Raw genomic sequence first — 15,965 nt, forward strand, 5'->3', positions numbered from 1 at the left:
GACGTCTTCCGGCATCAACATCCTGATAAGAAATCCTACACATGGAGGTCAGCAATCACAGCGACAAATAGGCCACTCTACCAAGCACGACTGGACAGATACTACATTTCCAAACATACCTTGCTTCTAGTCAGAAACATCTCACACATCCCTTCCTACATTTCATATCATTGTTTCGTCAAGCTGCAACTTTCATTATCCTTGGAAGCATCCAAATCAGGAAGTGCCTACTGGATCTTCAACAATACTCTCCTGAAAGATCCCGATTATATAATAAACACTCAGGCTTTAATAACCAACCTCACTCACTCGAAAGTGGATACAGAACCAATGAAAACATGGTGGCCCCACCTAAAATCACGAATAAAATCCTTTACGCAGATCTACAGTCACCAGAAAAATCAACAGAAGAACATTAGAATCAGACAACTTGAAGAACAGCTCAAGTATCTCCCAGAAGAAAGCCCTGAACATCATTCTGCCTTCCAAGCCATGCAAAGACAGGCAGAATTATCGGCAAAAGGTGCCCTACTTAGATCGCGGCATACACAAATAAATCTTTCAGACGCCCCCACAAAATATTTTTTCTCTTTGGAAAAAAAATGCCAGGCAGCTAATTCCATCTCTGCTATCAGACTTCAAGATGACAGCATCACAGAAGATCCAATAAAAATCACCTCTGAAATCCTACAATACTACAAGAATGCATACAGCACTGCAGGAACATCCCATCATGCCATTCACGAAATACTGAAAGAAACAAAAAAAATCTCTGCAACAGATCGGAACCACTTAGAAAAGAAAATCACGCTACATGAACTGAAAACCGCATGCACATCCTTGCCAAAGAACAAATCTCCTGGCCTTGATGGTCTCACCTCAGAGTTTTTCCAAGTCTTCTGGAATCAACTCGGACCACTTCTCCTCGAAACACTGCAAGAAGCCTACATCAATGGCCTCCCACAATCCGTCACGACCCCAGTAGCACGATTGATACCAAAGAAGGGAGACCACACGGATATCCGAAACTTGCGTCCAATCTCCCTAATTAATACCGATTGCGAAATAATTTCCAAAGTTATAGCAAACCGAATAAAGCCAACACTGCCTGAAGTTATTGGCCAACATCAAACGTACTCTGTCCCAGGAAGATACATGATAACCTCCATTTAATAATAGACCTCATCCACATCGCAAACAGCCAACATGAAGACCTAGCACTCGTCAGCCTTGATCAGGAGAAGGCTTTCGACAGGGTAGAGCACGAATACCTTTATGAAGTTCTAAAGGCATTTGGCTATGGTCCTCTCATCATTGAAACAGTGCAATTGCTTTACAGAGATGCACACTTCTGTTTAAAAATCAACAACAGGCTCACTCGCACTTTGTCATACTCTCGAGGGATCAAGCAAGGATGTCCCCTCTCTGGTCAATTATACACACTGGCCATAGAACCCTTCTTAAAAAGAATACACGACACCATCATCTCCAAACGAACCAGAATAATAGAACCACATCAAAAAATTACCTTATCAGCATATACCAATGACGTCACTGTAATAGTACGAAATGAAGAAGAAATGACAGTAACCGAGGAAGCACACAGACTATATGCACAAGCCTCAGGGGCCAAATTAAATTCTGCCAAAACCACGGGCTTGTGGTCAGGCAGATGGAAGTCTAGAAATGATTCTCTGATCGAATGTACCTGGTCAAGCGAAGGACAAAGATACTTAGGTGTGCACCTTGTCAACACCAAAATATATAACACACTGAACTGGACACAGCTGCACAATCGTTTTAAACAGGTGCTAGGTAAATGGAACAGCATTCGTTCCATGATTCGTTCACTTAGAGGAAGAGTACTAATAGTTAACCAGATGGCTGCGAGTGTCTTATGGCATACCCTCAAAGTACTCACACCTCCTGAAGAATTTCTCTACCACATTCAAAAGGAAATCAAACGTTTCCTCTGGAACAAAACTCACTGGACAACATACCCTCAACTCTGCAAGCCACTCAGCAAGGGAGGTCAAGGCCTGATTTCCCTTGAAAACAAGATTCGATCCTTCAGGATAATCCTCCTCCTAAAGACACTTCAATTCAATCACACTTATGTAACCACCTTCGATTACATCAATAAAGCATCCACCAGAGGACTTACACTTTCCACAATCCTCCGAATGGCCAGTCCTGCACCATCTCCTCCTAAACTACCTCCTTTTTTACAAAGATTCTCTACAGCGATGGAAAAACACAGGACTCCATCACACACTCACAGGATCAACAGAGTCAGCTGTACTTACAGAACCACTATTTTCAAACAAAAACATCACAAGTCTCACAACTGGCCAGCCTTTTCTTTTCCCTACATTGAACTAGGCAGGAATAAGAGTCATAGGAGACCTCCTAACCTACACCCTAAAGTGGAAAGCATTCACAAGCCTACCAATGAATAACCCAAAAACTGAAAAGCAATATCAACAGTTGCAAGCCTCCATTATAAAAGCCTATCCAGATATCGCTACACCTCAGGAAATCCGTATTCCTTCTAGAAACTGCTCGGGGCCAATATTTCATCTTGTACAATCTGAAGCCTCACTTCCAATTCATCCCTCCAACTACAAGAAAATATACCAGTTCCTCATGTCAGTGTCCCAATCCTCACCATTCTTATATTCAGCCTTAACACTCTCATCTACAAGGCTGCATATACCACAGAGTTTTCAGTGGGATCTGCCATATAAATCAAAATGTGCCAAACCAGATTCCGAAATACAGTGGAGACTACGGCATAACATCTTGCCAACTCCTTCAAAGCTCTACAAATTTAAGCTAAGAGAAACGGATCTGTGTCCATTCTGTGACGTTTAAGGCACCTGCCCTGCAAACAAATTGATAATCACCTAGGCCCTGAATACCGCCTCTAGCACCTATAACTACACACACAGCCAAGAAGACTACTGGAATTTAGTCCACACAGAAGAAAACAGACACAGAACATGCAATTTCATCTTCATCTGCGCTAAGGCCGTCATCTACAGCTTTTACCCAAACACACAAGAAGTAACCAGCACCCATCCATCACTGAAACTGCACAAACCCTCATGCACATCCTCCGTCGGAAACTAAAAAGCAGGCTTCTATTGGAACTTGAGCACTTCAAAGAAACAAGAACTGTCGCGAAATTCCTAGAGGAGTGGAATCCAACTGGTACCCTCTTCTGGATTGACGACGACAATGTGCTTCATCTGAATGATAACTCAGACTGAAACTGAACTGTTAATTTTGAATATTCATTTATATCTCTATTGTACACCCGAAAGTAAAATGTTTTTCTTTCTCTGTAAATATATACTTATAATATGTAAATATCAGTGTTGCCTATCGTGTAATGTTTATTTTAACAAGTTAAATAAAAAAAAATAAAATAAAATAAAAAATCTATCTATCTATCTATCTATCTATATATAAATTAGCTAATGCTTTTGGTCCGGCATAGGGAGTAGGTGAGCCCGTTTTAGCCCTATCTAACTTTTGGAGACTGAGTGGGCAGTTCAGTCTCCTCTGGTAGCCAATCAGACATAGTTGACCCAAGGCTGAAGAAGGCGGCTAGCAAGTGCTGCCATCTCGTGGTTCCTAACCCTAACACAATATTTTTAATGTCTGAAAATAGTATGCATTCGACGGTCGATTTTCTTGAGTTTACGGGACAAAAAACCCGAGTTTCTGGGAGAAAAAACCCGCTTTCCATGCCAGAAATCGACTAACTTGGGAACCTGTCGAGAAAACACTTAGAAAATGTTCCTCCAGTCGGCAACTAGATTCAAAGAAAAGTATTTTCATGCCATCAAGCATCGTAGAGTGCAAATGCCCCTTTTACTGAGCTACACAGGCTCTCGGAGTAACAGTAATAAATCTTTGTGGGGTAAATAGTAGCGCTTGTGCTACTATTACCAATGCTGATAGTGCTCATGCTTTTCTAACTCAGAACCATCCTAACAATCCTTTCTTTGTAATACTGTATAGACACTTAGATATAAAAACAATGCCAACTGTTATACATACATACATACATACATACATCTTCAAGGCTTTCCTTTCCTAATTGGGTTGTGGGGGCAACAGCTGCAAGAGGAACTTCCAATGGTCACGATCCTCTGCCACCAAGCTCAGGTGTTCTGGTGGGATTTCCAAAAGTGTCCCTACCCGACGTTTTGGATATAATCTATCCAGCCAGTCCTTGGCATTCCACGTGGCCTCCCACCCTCTGGCTTGGCAAAGAGGGAGGGAGCCTCTCTTGTGGCATTCTGACCAGGTGCCCATACCAACGTAACTGTGATCTCTCAACATGGAGAAGCAGCGGTTGAGTATTGAGGGTTTCCCGAATTGCAGAACGTCTGACTCTGTTGTGTCTTATCATTCCCCACAACCCCTCGAAGGAACCTCATTTCAGGCGCTTGGATTCGTGTCCACATTCTTTCAGTCATTACTCAAATGTCGTGACCATAGGTGAGGATGGGGACATAGACTGTATTGAAGACAGCCAGCTTTGCCCTCTGGCTTAACTCCTGCTTCAATACTATCGAACGGCCAAGCTCCCGCAATATTGAGCTTGCTAAGCCAAATCAAGTATCTAGCTCTATGTCCCATTTTCCATCATTCGTGAATATGGACCCAAGGTATTTAAACTTCTCCACCGCCCTCATTGGGACTCCACTTATATGTAGAGTGCACTGGGATGGTTGTCTTGAGACCACAAATGTTTCAGTTTTGACCACACTGATCTTCATTTTGGCATCTGCAGAAACAGCTATAAACCTATTCAGGGTCTGCTGGAGGTCATCTGTGGAAGAGCTAAGCAAGACTAGGTCATTTGCAAAAAGCATGTGTCCAATGCTACATGTTCCAATTCTGACAGACTCATTGCCCCGACTGTGTCTATCAATCCAGTCCATAAATATTATGAAAAGGAGGGGTGACAGAACACACTCTTGCCGCGGAGACCTACAGAGACTCTGAAAGGTTCAGACTTTATGCTGTTTACCCTGACACAAAACTCTGGGCATTCATACAGGGACTTGATGGCAGCTAATAGTTGGCCATCCACTCCGTACTCCTGTACTACTTGCCAAAGCCTATCCCGAGGAACCTGGTTATATGACTTCTCCAAATCCATAAAACATGTGTAGACATTCTTGGCCAATTCCCAAGATTTCTCAAAGACTTGCCTTAAAATGAAGATTTGGTCTCCCTTCTTGAAGACGTGTTATTATGCCTGTCTGCCATTGCTTTGGTGCTCGCCCAGATATCCAAGCAGCCTGACACACTCTTGTCAGCCAGAGCACACCGTCTCGATTTAAGACTTTTCGCATTTCTGGCCGAATTTCATCATCGCTAGCAGCCTTGCCCGATTTTAGCAATTTTATTGCTAAATGGACCTCTTCTGCTGTGAGACAACTCATTTCCCCGATATGCACCTCTTGGATGTCCACAACTGCTGAGATACCTGGGTTAAGAAGACTCTCAAAATATTCCCTCCATCTGTGGAGGATATCCTTCTCAGTTGTTAAAAGTGCTCCAAAGAGGCCTTAATTGCCCTTGCTGTGCACGATTTCCTCCCTCGAAGGTGGCGGATGGTCAGCCAGAATACTTTGTTTGCATTTGCATAGGATGAGTCTAATCTTTCTCCAAAGGATTCCCAAGCCTTCTGCATTGCTGTCTTTAGTGCCTCAGCAGCAGCTTTTCGTTCCTCAGCATACCACGAACGCATCTCAGGTGACCTGACCCATGTTAGGTAGGACTCCTTTTTTTTTGCCAACTGTTATTTTTAATTTAATTAATTTCTTTTTTTTTTGTAATATGAGCAGTAAGGTATAAACCTTAGGGTTATATGATAGCAGGACAGAATATCCACTCAGGATCTCTATTTAATCCAATAGTTTTCACTCTCTTAGAATGAATAAGTCTGTGTGGTTAGCCTAGTTGCTGTGCGCTTCGCAACCATATGCCTGGGGAAGGAGTGTGCTAGGTTCGATTCCCGTCGGAGACGTGAGGAGCTCAAGGATCTTACTCAGCCATAGCTGGTCTTGGGCGTGGGCAGTAGGGTTTTTACCCCAGTTTAGTTGGGATTTCTTTCATCCCACAAGCAGGCAAACTGGCCCTGTGAACACAGACTACAATCATGAATACCTCCAATAGGGATGCAGCATAGGAGTGGCATGCAGGCTGCATTATTTCGGCGTGACTCCTCATTAGGAGAAGACCCAATCCGTCTGAAGCAGATGGAAGGGAGAGACAGATAGAGTGAATGAGCAGTGGATTAAATAGTTTCTGTAAGTGATTTTTTGAGAAATATTCGAGATTTTTTCGTCGACTTTCTTTCTTTCTTGCACTGGAAATAGTGCCAGCCAGGCATCATATACTTATTCAGATTTTTGTAAAATTTGCTAAAATTGTTAATATGTGTTGATGAGCATTTACCCTTGCTGTAATGCTAGTCAGCTTGGAGGAAAACCTCTTTTTTTGTCTTTTTTTTTGTTTGTTTGTTTGTTTCTGAATGCTGTCAAATTTTGAAGCTAGCGAACAGTTCCTTTTTTCGCTCTGTAAACTCGAGTTTTTAACTCTGCCATTTATAATAATAAAAAAAATGGCGAAGACTGCGCATTTTCTGACAGCATAATGCTTTATGATCATTTGATGGGAGCACGCGACTGATTGGTCTCTCCGAAATGTTTTCAAAATCATTGATAGGCATGAGTTAAGCTATCACTGATGACCAAAGTGGAAACTTGATGTCCATCCATCATTTTCGCAAAGTTTTGGCTGAAAGGATTTCCGTCGATCTCCTGTGGCACAAGGCATTAGAGAAGTTATTCTGTTTTTTTATTTATTATTTTCCCGGTAATTTTAGTCTAGGCCTTTTGGATTATGATCGATTTCAATAACTATTTTCTGCAATCACTAATGAAGAATTATACCTGCTTCTGCTGCTGTTTGAAGAGAGTTTTTATCTTTTGCTTTGTGTGTTAGTTAAATGAAATTAGTCATATGGAAATGTAAGAAACTCCTGTGACACAAACATTACCATTTAAATTTGGACCAACCGAAAGATGGAAAAAAGAATATCTGTCGCGTATCTACGATTTTTATCAACAGGTTTATAGACCTCCTCTTACAGCTTAAGAGTCACAAGCTTGGGATTTCTTGGTTGCCCCATTCAGTCATTTCGTGTTGGCTACTGCTTATTACAGGAAAAAGAATAGCTAACGGCTTTTTGTTCCCATATAGGGAGTAGGCGAGGCCGTTTTTAAGCCCTGTCCACCTTTTGGAGACTGAGTGGGTAGTTCAGTCTCCACTGGTAGCCACTCAGTGATAGCTGGCCCTAGGCTATCACTAATTAATAGGCACACAGTGAAGAACGCGGCTAGTAAGTGCCGCCATCTGGTGGTCCCTAACACAATATATTTAATGTCTGAAAATAGTGTGGGTTCGACGGCCAATTTCTTGAGTTTACGGGACGAAAATCCCGAGTTTCTTGGAGGAAAATCCGGCTAGCCTGTGCCAGAGATCGACTAACTCTGGAACCAGTCGAGAAAAGGCTTAGAAAAAGTTCCTCTAGTCGGCGACTAGACTCGAACGCCTTTCGCCGTTCGGCTGAGCACTGTAGAGTGCAAATGCCACTTCTACTGAGCTACACTTTTTTCTTTCTTTTTTTTAAAAAACATCGTCTCATATCCAAAAGGCTATGGCAACCCGCTGAACCTCTCGATGGCGAGAGCCGTAGCTATTGTCAACCGATTTCTCAATAAAAAAAAGTGTGCTATAACAGAACCGCCTGTTCCCTTATCAGATGAAAAGACATTAGAAGATGAATTTACTTATTTTGGTCAATAGTTAACTTACAATAATCGAATGAGCTTTCTATCTCTATCTCTCCCTCCCCCTTTCTTCTATCTCCTCTCTAGAGTCTCTCACAAGAGCGACTGGAACTATTATCCCCCATCCCTGAGTGGTCCGAGACGCAAAAATTTCTTGAATTTTTTGTCGGTGGTACTGGTTCTTCATTACACAGATAATGTTAACGCGTCAAGGGCGGTCGGTATAGGGATAAATAATGTGGTCTTCTCCACTGCTGAGTTCGTTATTGTTACAAATGCTAGCAGAACATTCATTGGACACCATTCTTCGTTGACTTTCGTTTTTCAGAAGGAAAAATACGTTTTTACTTGCTGCTGTCTAATATAAACATCTGTAAAACTCCGTGGAATGATTGCCCGATGAATATTTTTATTCACTTTCGTTTTCTTTTGAGTTATGACCTAATATATTCACTCCTTTAATTGTATATCACTTAGCATTACTACTTATGAATTGTTTATGCTAATATAGTAATTATTTTATTAATATCATTGAATGTCTCTCTCAGGATCAGTGATTAAAGCAGACGTCAGGTGTGCTACTTATGAGTTTACCCCTCTTCTTCTGTCAATGAGTTATTATTGTTTGGCTTAGAATCTTCTTTATAACCTGAATGAGAGTTAATTACGTGATTTTCATGTTATGCAAAGACATCAGATACCAATGAAGAACGTTGCAGCAAATTATTGGCTAACGATAGCTTTATAATGCATATGTCGGATAAACTCGACGCACTCTGTTATGTGTTATTTATAGAGAGTACGTGGCATACGAAGGTTTGTCCAAAATTTTTCGGCGAGTGTTGCTGTGAAACGATGAGGATTTAAACGATGGTAATAATAAATTTTGTTGTGGTGGCATGGATTTAATCTGCTGTCATGGCTTGCGTCATTAATTAGGTAAGTTTATATTTTGTTAGGTTCTAGTAGTTAACTTTACCACTTGATGAAATGACGTGTACGTCTTTCAATTTTTCTTAAATTATTCTAATATGATCTCATTAAAATGCCGTGTGACCATTGATATTATGAATTGACAGCTATTTACCTTCATTTTATATTAATATATACACACATTGAAGTGATTGTACAGGATATACTGGTTCTTTTCCAGTGTTGATTTCAGTTAAAAGGCAAAAGATTATCATGTACAATGAAGGGAAACCTAAGCAATTAAACGATATAATTCAGAAAGTAGCGGCAATCCATTTTATGTGAGGATAATCAATGTCATTGCAGTGTACGTTGTTACTCTAACAGCTAGAATATTTAATTCTGTATAGTGTTTCTGATTGACATGCAGTATAATAATGTATTTTATATAATGCATACTATAAATGAGATGTTGCAAAATCTACAGCAAATTAGGGCTAATTATTAGGCTTTAGGCCGAGAAAAAAAGAAGGAACTATTAATGTTGTGTATCGAAACCCATCACACCGTTAAGTTTTGTATAATCTTATCTTTATTTCTTAATGACTGCGAAATTTTGACATGAGCTTCACAGATATGGTTAAATCGGAATAACCTCCTAGTTAAGTGCGATTAGTAAAAGAAATGGGCTTTGCAAGCCAAAACTGATCCAAAGTAATTCCGTCGTGTTGCAACTAAGATAATGTGTGTGAAAGAATAACTTGACTGAATGAAGATGGTATGTGGGCAGCAGATACAGAAACGATTGTTCAACTAATGAATGCCGAAGTGAGATTTTGCTAAAATCTATCAGCCGGGTGTATGAAGAGGAGGTGTTAGAGCTGTTGCATAAACTAAGAATTCAGCCATAAGGACTGATGGAATATCAGCATATGATAAGAGTGTTCAGCTGACCTGGGTTGAGTCTTAGAATAAGAAATATTACATATGGTACTGGGAATGCAGATTTATGAAGACAGATTAAGAACATACGGACTGCAGATACCACAAACAGGAGAAAGAGGAGTGATATGATAGACACATACAAACTTCTGAAAGGGTCATATAATAATATATTAATGGATGGAATTTTTTATTGTATTGTCCACTTCCCACCTTGCACAGTATTACCAATGATATCAGGACTGGGGAATGCAGATTTATGAAGACAGATTGAGAACATATGGATGCAGATACCACAAACAGGAGAAAGAGGAGTAACATGATAGACACATACAAACTTCTGAAAGGGTCATATAATAATATACTAGTGGATCGGATTTTTTTTATTGTGTTGTCCACTTCCGACCTTGCACAGTATTACCAATGATATCAGGACTGGGGAATGCAGATTTATGAAGACAGATTGAGAACGTATGGACCGCAGATACCACAAACAGGAGAAAGAGGAGTAATATAATAGACACATACAAACTTCTGAAAGGGTCATATAATAATATACTAGTGGATGGGATTTTTTATTGTGTTGTCCACTTCCCACCTTACACAGTATTACCAATGATATCAGGACTGGGGAATGCAGATTTATGATGACAGATTGAGAACATATGGACCGCAGATATCACAAACAGGTGAAAGAGGAGTAATATGAATAGACATAAACTTCTAAAAGGGTCATATAATAATATACTAGTGGATGGAATTTTTTATTGTATTGTCCTCTTCCCACCTTGTATGTTCAAGGTGGGAAGAGGACAAGAGAGCATCCCTGGAAATTGAGAACGAATATAGTCAAGAAAGAGGTGAGAGAGATATTTTTCTCTCATAGAGTGGTGCATGATTGGAATGGCTTACTTTTCAAGGTTGGTGAGTTCAGGTAGTGTGAATGAACTCAAAGAGAAGATATGATATGTGATGTGGGTAATATGTGAGCCACCTTGATGAGTCTGACTCCTTGGAGGTCGCTTGTAATAATAAGTTGAGTATATTAATATTTACATTATAATAGTTTCTGCTTGCGTTACAATTTATGTTGCAATTTCTACTGAAATGTTCCTGTTCAGCCTCTATCTTAGGAACTTGTAAAAAAAAAAAAAAAAAAAAAAAAAAAAAAATTAATTAATAAAAAATTAAAAAAACTGTGTGATAACCAGTTAGAGTTTTTTCTTGCACAGGATTAGCAAATCATAGATGTGAAGTGAACCTTAGATGTATTCTGTTGTGATTGCTATCCTGGCATCCTATGTAGAATGCATAAATATTGCATCCTTCTTAAAACCATGACTTTACAGCAGTGACTTGGAGCCATTGATATACAGTCTGGACTTTTTAAAGCTCAGAAATTGCACAATTGTTCTACACTGTATGTCATTGGGCTTTCCATACCAAATTTTTTGCCATTTAGTATGGAACTGCCACCCTGCTATATTGGAGTTTGTGTCTTGTAAATTTCTCTTTTGGAAAATGTCCAGGATTTCTGGATTGTCTGACTTTTAACTTAGCCACACTACTACTACACATTAGATTTATAACCTTTTTTTGGGTGGAATTCACATTCTTTTTGTATTGCCTTCTTGTTTAACATATTTTGAGTTAAGTATTCTCTTACATATGCTGTATTTGGATGCTTTGCAATACAAAGCTGCCTGCAGTACCTACCAGTTTTCAGTGACTTTTCTGATAAAAGTATATGGCAGCTGTTGCTTTAATGATAACTGAGAAATTGATAATCATATAATATATCTGTGTGTCATGTGATTGACATCACTTTAAATGGTCAGTCAACTGCCTCAGAACTCAGGGAGAACAGAGTACAGAGACAAAACATGATACAGATAGGAAAACAGTCTCGAGCTTAAAAAGCAATAATAAAACACACTGAAAATTCATGAACAATATCACCCATAACGTTACGCCTATTTGTAAAATGAAGAAAAAGAACAATGTAGCAAATAATTCGAGATGATTGATTTTTGCAGAGACATATAAAATGTCGAGAGAATCCACAGCATAAACATAACACAAATGGCATGCACATGGGGTGAAAAACTAAGTGAAGAAATACCAACATTACTTTTGCCATGTAGAGGGTCCCAACACAAGCATTAACAGAAAAAAAGAAGACACAAAAATGAACATTAAGGAGTGAAGAATACCACTAATGTCATAAACATCAATATTAACAGTGCTGACGAGCATAAGAAGAATGGAAAGAATTTATAGAAAATCAAAGAATAAAGAAATATCAAAAAGCAGAAGAGCAGTAATATTGAATGACATAATAGCTAGAATGTGTGGCAAGAGAGGACTGGTATGTGGATGCTTGGAGTGCGTTTGAGCAAAGAGAGGAATTGTATGCGAGAGACTGCTTACATTTCAATGAGGAAGGACGTAGGCAATCTTGTGAGATTGCTGTTCTGAACGAAGTCAGTTTGTCCCGGGGAGGATGATAGCAGGGGTGGCCTCTTGTGGGAATGGATACTTGGGAGAAGGGAGACGACATCAGGTAACACTGAGCCCAGTGGAGTCTAGAGGGGATAATGCTGGGTATAGAAACAATGGCATTATATGCTTTATACTAATCCCAGGAGTATCTGGAATAAGGGAGAGGAATTAGTGGCGCAGATAGCATCAGCCTGGCCAAAAATTATTGGGATCGCTGAGACGTGGTTGACAGAAGAGGATATAATAACAGGAATAGAAGTCACTGGATACAGCATTTTTTGGCAAGATAGGAGGGGAAAGCGTGGTGGTGGGGTACTGCTTATGATAAGTGACAACCTATGTCCTCTAAGAGTGGAGGCTTTGGAAGGCAGTGAGACAAATGATTTTGGGAGCATATGGTATGAGGTAGAGGTGGGCAAGACAGGATATTTAGTGGGGTGTTGCTACAGACCCAGGAGCACAGAGGATGGGGACCAGGAGATGTTAAGACAGTTAAGTTTGGCAAGTGCAAGAAGAATGATTGTTATGGGAGATTTTAACTACAGTAGAATAAATTGGAGAGAGGAAGATGCATGTAGCAATAGGGGAATGGAATTTCTAGAATTCTTGAGGGACAAATGTCTTAGGGAACAAGAGGTTCAAGAGTTTTGGATTTGGTTATAGCATCAGAAGAGTTGATAATAACTGAGATGATATCACTCCCACCAGTTTGGAGAGAGTGACCATATGGTTTTGACTTGGAAAATGAATAGACATGCAGTAGTATCAAAGAGAAGGGAACTTATGTGGAATTATAAAGCATGTGATTATAATAGTCTTAGACGTCAACTTCGGGAAGTTTCATGGAGGGAGGAATTGGAAGGCTGGGATATCATTGGTGCATGGGAAATTGTGAAAGAATATTTGTTAGCAGTAATGGTAAGTTGTATACCACGAGTGAAGAAGAGGACACAATTTGGAGTAAAGTGGATGACAAACAATATTAAACAGGAATTGCATGCGAAAAAGTGGCTATGGAAGAGATATAAGGAGACAGGTGAAGAGAAGATGCATGAAGAATATAAGACACAGGCCAGAAAAGTGACTAGTGTGGTAAAGAAAGCAAAACTGGAATATGAGAGGAGATTGGCCCTAAGATTCAAAAAAAAATCCTAGGGAATTTTTTAGCTATGTGGCCAGTAAGAAAGAAATGACTGTGGAAGAATGATATTATGGGATAAAAATGGGAATAGAATGACTGATGCAGAGGACATAGTGGAATTGTTCAATGAACACTTTATTGGAGTATTTCAACTTAGAGGAGTCAGTTTTAATGCTAGAGGGATAGGGCAGTTTAGAGGTACAGGAGGAGAGTGTGTTTCACATACTGAGTACTCTGGATGTCAGTAAAGCTTTGGGACTGGATGGTATTTCACCATGAGTTTTGAGAGAATGTGCTAGGGAACTGACAGTGCCTTTAACCTGGCTTTTTAATGGAAGTCTGGCTGCGGGAAAGGTGCCCAGGGAATGGAAGAAAGGTAAGATAGTGCCATTGCATAAGGGTGGTAACAGACTGGCAGTGTCTAATTATAGGCCAGTTTGTGTGTCATCAAGATCTTAACAACTAAAGATCTTGGAGAAAGTAATGAGGGACTGTATACAGCATTGGGCAGATGAGGGTAATGTTATCTGTGAGAGTCAACATGGATTTGTGAAAGGGTACTCTTATTTTAGCAATATGCTAGCCTTTTATAATAAAGTTACAAGAACATTAGATGAGGGAAAGGCATATACTGCAATTTTCTTAGACTTAGCAAAGGCATTTGACAGAGTGCCACATAAGCTGATATTTAAGTTGCAGCACATGGGTCTGGATGTCAGATTGGTCAACTGGATTCAGGATTGGCTGTTTGATAGGTATCAGAGTTGTGTATGGTGGAGCAGTTTCAAGAAGGCAGAGGGTTACAAGTGGGATCCCACAGGGCTCAGTACTAGGACCTATATTGTTTAACCTTTATATCAATGACATTGCCAATGGATTGCAAGGGGATATTCAGTTGTTTGCGGATGATGCGAAGCTGGGAAGGATTATTAGTAATAGTGCAGATGAGGGAGCCCTGCAAGAGGATTTGAATAAGCTAGATAGATGGGCAAATGAATGGGGTGTCAGTGTAATGCAGCAAAATGTAAGGTCTTGAGGTTTGGGAAACATCGATGGGAGGAGTTATACTGGAGGAAGTAGGGGAGACGAGATCTGGGGTTGATGATTGATAGAAAACTGAAATTTAGAGGACATATTGCAAAAGTGGTGAAGGTAACACAGAGGATTGCTGCAATTATGAGAAGGACACTGATAACCCTTTTATCTGCAGAGATAAAAGGGTTATCATTCCGTTGTATTAGTCTCTGATCAGACCACGCTTAGACTATTGTTCTCAGATTTGGTCCCCAGGATTTGAATGGAATAAATTAACTGTGGAAAGGGTACAAAGATGGTTTCAGGACTGTACAATTTTGGTTATGAGGATCGGCTGAGGGAATGTGGACTGCAGAGTTTGGTGGATGGAAGAAGGAGAGGTGATATGATTGAGACTTTTAAACTGTTGAGAGGTGGTTACAGGGTTGACAGTGGGGAGTTCTTTCACTTAGTTGAACAGTGGGAAGGAGTGATGACAAGAAGATGATGGAAGTTACGAAAGGAAACTGTGAGCAGGAGAGTGAGGAGTGGTTTCTTTGCATTGAGGGTGGTTGAACCGTGGAATGCATTGCCTGATGGAGTGGTGAGAGCGAGAACGGTCAGTGAGTTTAAGGAGTGGTATGATAGACTTTATTTCTTAGGCGGTTGACCTCTCCTTGATGAGTCTTGACAGACTTTGTTCTTAGGAAGGACCTCCCACGATGAGTCTTTTGACTACATGGAGGCCTGAATAATAATAATAATAATAATAATGTCGTAAACATCAACAACATTAACCATGCTGACAAGCATAAGAAAAAAAGAATTTATAGAATATTAATGATTGAAGAAATACCACTAATATCGTAAACAACAACAATATTGACTGTGCTGACAAGTACAAGAAAAAAAGGAATTTACAGAATGCCATGAACATCTTGGGTATATAAAAAAATAAAGATAACATTTGTGAACTCTCCTTTGCACATAATTTATCAATGGAAGTTACAATGCAAAGTAAAAGAACAAACAAAAACAGATATAAAACACTAAACAAATCAGAATAACAAACAAAGGCATATGTAATTTAAAAAAAAAAAATGAAACACTACTGCAGAGAAGCAAAGTACACTACCAGACATCTCTGGCTTGTGGTTCTTGAGAGCTAATCTCCCTTCTTACAAGTGAGTGAAACCAACCTGCTACCCCCATCGCAAACAGTAACACACATTAACATAAAAACACATGCCAGAAACAAGGGTACAAAGAACCTATTACATGTGGCTCTTGAGAGCTAACTGATCTTTTAAAGTTGGTAAAATCAGCATATTACCTGGTTGGAACAAGATGCATCCATGGGGGGGTGGGAGTGAAATTGAGAACAACCCCCATTTTCACTGTTTTAACAGTGTAAAAGGGGTGGGGGAATGCTTGTAATCTGTAAATTTTCAAAATGTATGATCTTTCTCTTATAATTGCTCCCCCCCCCTTTTTTTTTGCTTGCACTGTCATTCTATTTAAATTGACCTTTTTAAATTTATTATTATTATTATTCCTTATGAGTCCGAAGACTC

At 39.8% G+C, this 15,965-nt stretch overlaps 1 protein-coding gene across 1 annotated transcript in view; it reads left to right on the forward strand.

The window, feature by feature from the left end:
• Window positions 1-8,461: 8,461 nt before the first annotated feature.
• The window catches only part of LOC150101399 (protein sel-1 homolog 1-like), a 279,247-nt gene continuing 271,743 nt past the window's right edge, over window positions 8,462-15,965 (forward strand). The window contains exon 1 of the mRNA XM_090400935.1: window positions 8,462-8,819. The gene's annotated coding sequence lies outside the window, so the exon portion shown is untranslated. The remainder of the gene's footprint in view (window positions 8,820-15,965) is intronic.

The sequence above is a fragment of the Typopeltis vanoorti genome, chromosome 11, assembly GCF_054136105.1.
Source record: "Typopeltis vanoorti isolate ZY-2024b chromosome 11, IOZ_Tvanoo_1.0, whole genome shotgun sequence".
Lineage (NCBI taxonomy): Eukaryota > Metazoa > Arthropoda > Arachnida > Uropygi > Thelyphonidae > Typopeltis > Typopeltis vanoorti.